The sequence below is a fragment of the Corvus brachyrhynchos genome, unplaced genomic scaffold, assembly GCF_000691975.1.
Source record: "Corvus brachyrhynchos isolate BGI_N302 unplaced genomic scaffold, ASM69197v1 scaffold281, whole genome shotgun sequence".
Taxonomy (NCBI): Eukaryota; Metazoa; Chordata; class Aves; order Passeriformes; family Corvidae; genus Corvus; species Corvus brachyrhynchos.
Window position 1 is genome coordinate 5,791,861 of NW_008236509.1, and position 5,922 is coordinate 5,797,782.

Here is a 5,922-nt window from a genome sequence, read left to right on the forward strand (position 1 = left end):
ACCAGAATGTAGATCATCAGCCTAATGACTCTTGTGATGATGACCAAGATGTCAACCATCAGGCAGATGGTCCTTCTACAAGCAGAGACTGGGATGGTCCTTCCACAAGCAGAGACTGAACTTTAAATTTCTTGTTATGGAGTCAGATAGTTAAAGCCTTACGGACATATTTAGAATTAATAACTGATGTAGATTTCTATTTAGGATTAATAGTAGAATTGTTATCAAACAAAAAGGGGGAATTGTAGATACAAAAATGCTGCTAGCAAGGATTTTCTTGCTATTTTCTAAGTCCATGAGAGACTTTTCTCTCTCACAGAAGAGGTAACAGAGAATGTAAACAACCAAGCCACCTGCAACCTTGAAAAATCTTGTTTATGATATAGTAGAAAATATTTTGACAATGGATGTTTTAGGAGTTTAGCCAATCACCCCAAGGGGTGGCTGATCCTTTGTCCAATTAGACTATGAAGAAAAAAGTCTATTAAAGAGTTTGTAAAATAATTAAATCAATCAATCTTGCTGCACAATTCCTGCCTGCTGGATCTTCTCTCCTCCTCCTCCTCCCTACGGCTGCGGGACACGGTGATATACCGTAGGAACCAGGCCTGCAGTAATAGACATGGTTTTACACCACTGAATTTGTGTAATGTAAATAATTAAATGAATGAATTAGCTGCATTTTAAATAAAATTTTAAATGCAGCAGTAAATATATCTACTATCAACATCCAAATTGCTTGAAGAATTGTGGTTTTGAATAATTGATGGATTTGTGCTTAATGCACAGTACTTGGAGCTTTTTAATTGATGAAGAGATGGATGCTATGACCTCTTAGATTTGTTTATCTGGGCAAAATATAAAATACTGCTTTAAAAATGGAGCAGTAGCAATGGCTTAAGTTCATGTTAGCAGTCCTTGTAACTGTGAAAATTATAGGGAGTTGAGAAACTTTATGGCTATTCATTGTAAGGATATTTGGAAATGTTTGTTTAAAACCAGGAAAAAAGCCTAAACCAGAAACTGAAAGGAAAGGAAATCTATTAATCTTCCATTCTGAAGTACTGAAGTACATACTGTATCCTAGTATTTATCTGTTGCGTTTCAGTAAAATATTAAAAAATATGTTTAGTACTGCAGAGGACTTAGTTATGAAAGCAATGTCATTAAGTCATTGAGAGCTATCTGTCATTAAAAAAAAAAATAGAAGAAACTTCCTGAGAGGAAACGTCATCTGCATCATGTTTTTAGAGAGAGTCTATTTTTCAGAGTGAGAAGGACAAGACCAAGAAACTAGAAACAAGCTTCCCAGCAGTGGGATCTATAGGTGGAAATGTGTGTGTTCAGGTATTTACAAGCTCTAAGATAATCAGATTACTTTGGAGTGAAATTCTCAATGCTTCACTTCGCCTCCTAGATATTAAGATTTTTTTTAAATATTAAGAGGTATCCTTTCTTAATTTATAATAGGATGTCAGGATGTTCTGATTGACTTTGGTTGTTTCCTAGGTAAGTGACACGAACCAGTTTAAATGTAGCCTTGGCCCAGAGCTTGATAGTGTGCTACAGCTCAGTAATGTGCTTGATGAGCATTCTAGGAAAGGATCACAGTTTATATATAGCTCCAGATATAATTAGCCTATCTTTGCTTCCCTTGGAGGAGAGAGTACAGCAGCATAATGTTATCTTGTCGGTTTTGTGGTGTAAGGCTTGGTCTGTTAAGGTTGTCACTGTCCAAAGTGTCAAAGAAAAAATACTGGAATAATGTAAAAATTTCCCTGTGTGTCCTATCTTTTGTGAGTTGCGGGAAGTGTTAGGTCAGACAGCTATTTTGAAACTTGTATGAGGATATAGACTGTTGTCCCTAGGAAAAAAATTCTTAGAGATATCTATGCACAATCTTGCCTTTCAAAATCACCACTACCACACCTTTTGGACACTCTTAGTTTAGTTGCTGGGTTTGGTTCAGGCCCTTTATTTTCCTTTCTTCCGTCTCTATATGTCTTTTGAACAAATGTTTTTTTACTTGAGTTCATACTTTTAAAGGACTAAAAAAGGGGAGAGAAACTTGAAGAAATTAAAATCAGTAGTTCTAGCTATGTCTATCTGCAGTTTGTTTGTCCACATACATGGTAATTTGACTCTGCTATGAGATTAATAATATAAAGTGCTGCTTATCAAATTTTGAAAATGCTATTTCTTCATTCAGAGCCACACAGACCTGGGTACTTTAGCAGATTCCTTAGCATCTTTAACTGATGACATTTGCCTTGAGTTAACCTTAACTGAGAGTTCTGCAAATCATCCCATTCAGAAAAACAGTGTGTTAAATTTACAAGCAAGTCTTACAAGGAGTCAGGAACTAGGAAAGGAAATTGAAGTTTTATTACAATGTTAAGCATGATGGCTGAATTTCTACTTTTTTTTTTTTAACTTACAATAAATCTGGTTGATTTTTGCATTATATGAAAACATATCACGTGGTTTCTAAAATCTTTCTTCAAAATCACTTTTATCCACTTTTTTGGTTGTAATTTCCATATAGTTGCTGATCTGTATTCTTGCTAGTGAGTAAAAACTGATCTTGCAAAAGGGCTTAAATAGTACCAAATCTCATTTCAGTCAGCTTTAATAAACATGGGTTGTATGTTGCACTTGTCAGATGCACCTTTTAATACAGAATCTAATGACTGTCAATTATGATTACCTCCTCAGGAGGGTCCTGTAAAGCACTCAGCTGAATCCTGAAGTACTTACCTTCGTATTTTGAGGCTTGCATGTGTGCTCTACTAGGTTTAATGATAGCGTTTCCTACTTTCAGTTCTTTTTGTAGAGAATCAACGATGATCCAATCCAAAGTTTCTTCTCGCACTTCTAGCTATCTCTGTTTTCTGAATACCAGCAGTATATTTTTAAATCATCTATTTTTATACTTTTATTATGATCCACTTATTTTGATAATGCATAGGTACTGTGTAGACAATTCATAGCACTTTCTTAGGTAATGCAAGTATTAACAAGTGTACTTTAATTCTTAACTCAATATAATCAAGAAAGTAAATCATGTGCCAGTAAATCATAGGATTGTTAAGGCTGGAAAAGAACCTCCAAGATCATTGAATCCAGCCATTACCCTAGCACCACTATGTTCAGAACTAAACCATGTCCCCAAGTGCCACAGTTGTTCTTTGAAAAAAAATAGCTAAGCATGTTTTCTAAGTTCTTGGCATTGGCTACACATGTTGCAAGTATTTCTGAGTTATGGCTGCTGTGACACTGATAATGTCTTCTGTATTAGGAAATGTTAATTCCTAATTTTTAATTAGTGCTTCAGTTTTTAATCAGTGGAATAATTATACCCTCAATCTAGAGCTTATCATGGTTTAGGGAATATATGTATATGAAATTAAAAAAAAATTCTGAGAAAGGAAAATGAATGAAGGACAGAGGGCTTGAAACAAGATTCTTCTGTGCAAAGCCAGAATGTGCAGAAGTAGAATATCCTGTTGATTTGATTAAAACAGAAATTTGCAAGTGTTTTATGCATATCCAAATGTTATACTCATGAGTGAGAATCAATATTGGTAAACTTAAGTACTTTTGAAGATGTTTTCATTATTAAATTTGAGAACATCTCTGCTTCAGTGTGTTCTTGAATTATCTAAAGATACTTGAATTTTCAAGGACCAAGTCCTGCGTGAAAATCAGTTTGCTTTGGGCATTTTTTTTCTAAGCCAGATTCTTTAATAACCTGTAAAATAAGTTCAGGTCAAACTTGTAACTTTACAGCTTTTTCAATAAAGGTATTGCTTCTGAACTTATGTTCAGCCCCCAACCTCCTCTCTGTTGCAGAAATATGGAAGGATGGTTGTATAGGAAAAATCTTTTGTTCATGTACATGTAATGGTGAATTACACATCTTAGCAAAGGAAATGGAAGGAGAGGATATGGTGACTTACTGATGATCAAATATTACTAGGATGTCTCTGGTTCTTAAACTCATGTAAAAGGTAGGGAAGGGTGCTACTAGATGTGTTATTTTATATATATATATATATTTAACTTTTTTTTTTTTTTTAAGCAACTTTAGCTGTCAGAGGAAATATCTGCCAGTTTACATAGCTTTGTAGATAAAGTTCCCTGTGGTGATTTGGTCAGCTTGAGTATTATATTTAGAAAAAGTATTTAGATTCCAGTCTTGTATATGGTCTAGTTCTGATTATCTCAGACATCAGTTTGATTCAGGTACGCGTTCACTAACTTAGTGGTCATTTATTTCATTCTACTGTAGGATACAGCAAAATCAGGACAGTTTTCTTTCACACTTCACTAAAAGAATGTGAGGTCGCTATTTTGTTATTTCTCATGGCATGACAGTTCCTCTGTACTCGAATGATAAATAACTACCATTCTTGCTATTTTCTGAGGTTAGAAAAGAAAAACAAATTACCTGATCAAGTCATGCCTGATCAAAATTGGGTGAAAGGAATAAATAGTGACTTCACAACTTATCAGTCTTCTCAAAGGCAGCTGCTTCCCCTCACTGTTTAATTGAGAGTAACCAGGAATGAGAGTGACATCAGTGGGGTACTATTAAGCATCCAATTAGCATGATTTTAACATTATGTTATGAAAATAAATGATTAGTGTTTTGGGGAGAATTTATGAAGAAAATAATTTTCAGTAGGCAAAAGGAAAAATATGATAATGGGAGGGGTAAATTAATAGGATTTCAGTTAGAATTCGTTAAATTAAGCTTTATAGATGTCTGTTCTGTATAATTTCTGAACCTACTGAATTTAGAAACTAACAAAAAAGCTGTTGATTTGTTCTAACGGTTTTTGTGCAGTTCCTGAGGGTTGGGACTATTGGGGCAGAAGGTGGTGTTGAATGTCAAAATCAGTATACTTCGTGTGATGCTCTTTAAGGTTTATCTTATCATTAACAAACAAGTCTACTCATTAATGATAGAAAAGGTAGGCATTATTTCAAATAAATAGATTAAATCTTGTATTTTTCATGACAACTACTTACTGTGGTATTGGCAAGGCTCTGAAAAGGTTGACGAGTTACGTTGCTTCATCTAATTCGAATAAATTTCTTGAGCTAAGTATTCAAACCTCTATGGACTTCATGTTGTCGGTTTTGGTGTAAGTTTTTTTTCTTCAGTCCAGTTTTTCTTTATTTAAGATTTTCCTTTCTTTCTTCTGCATGTGAATTCCTTCCATATGAATTTTAGTGTCTCATTACTGTTGGAATTGTAAAAGGACGAAAGCCCGGGGATCCCGACGGGGGGAGGAATGCAGTCCAAAACCAATGTGGTTGATAAGCACAAAACTCCGGTTTATTAGCAATCCAAAACCACTTATATAGTATACCAGCTTGTTAACTCCTAAGTGGCTTAAAGCTTATCACAGCACATTTCTATCTCTACATAATTGGACCTACATTGGCAAGCCTCCATAGTCATGTTATGATTAAAAGAATTCGGTGTTCACTCCTCCTGCTCCCTGGTTAGCACACCTTATCAGGACAGCTGCATCGTTTCAAACTCCCTCTTTATTCCCAGGCTTGTTTCTCACACCAGTGCTTTCTCATGCAGGCAGTTTCTCACACACAGGCCTTTTGCTTCTAGGCCTATTGCTTGTACAGTTTTTCTATAGATCCCATAATTCTATCAATAATCCATGCCCCTGATCCTTTAATAACTGCAAAACATTACCAGTTGTAGGGTAGTCAGGGAAAGCCTGACAGCAGAACAGTTTCTTGTAAGAAAAGGAGACTCCTTAAGTATTTAAATAATGGTTTCCTCTGTCTCTTGCTCAAATGCAAGGATGTACAGTACTAAAAATAAGTGGGATTGTACCCTTCTTAAAAACATACTGTGTAGCTGGAGACTTCAAAATAAATTTGAACATTGGG

The 5,922-nt window shown here is 35.1% G+C and overlaps 1 protein-coding gene across 5 annotated transcripts in view; it reads left to right on the forward strand.

Annotated features, from left to right (window-relative positions):
• The window catches only part of LUZP2 (leucine zipper protein 2), a 204,438-nt gene that overhangs the window by 60,869 nt on the left and 137,647 nt on the right, over positions 1 to 5,922 (forward strand). The window lies entirely within an intron of this gene.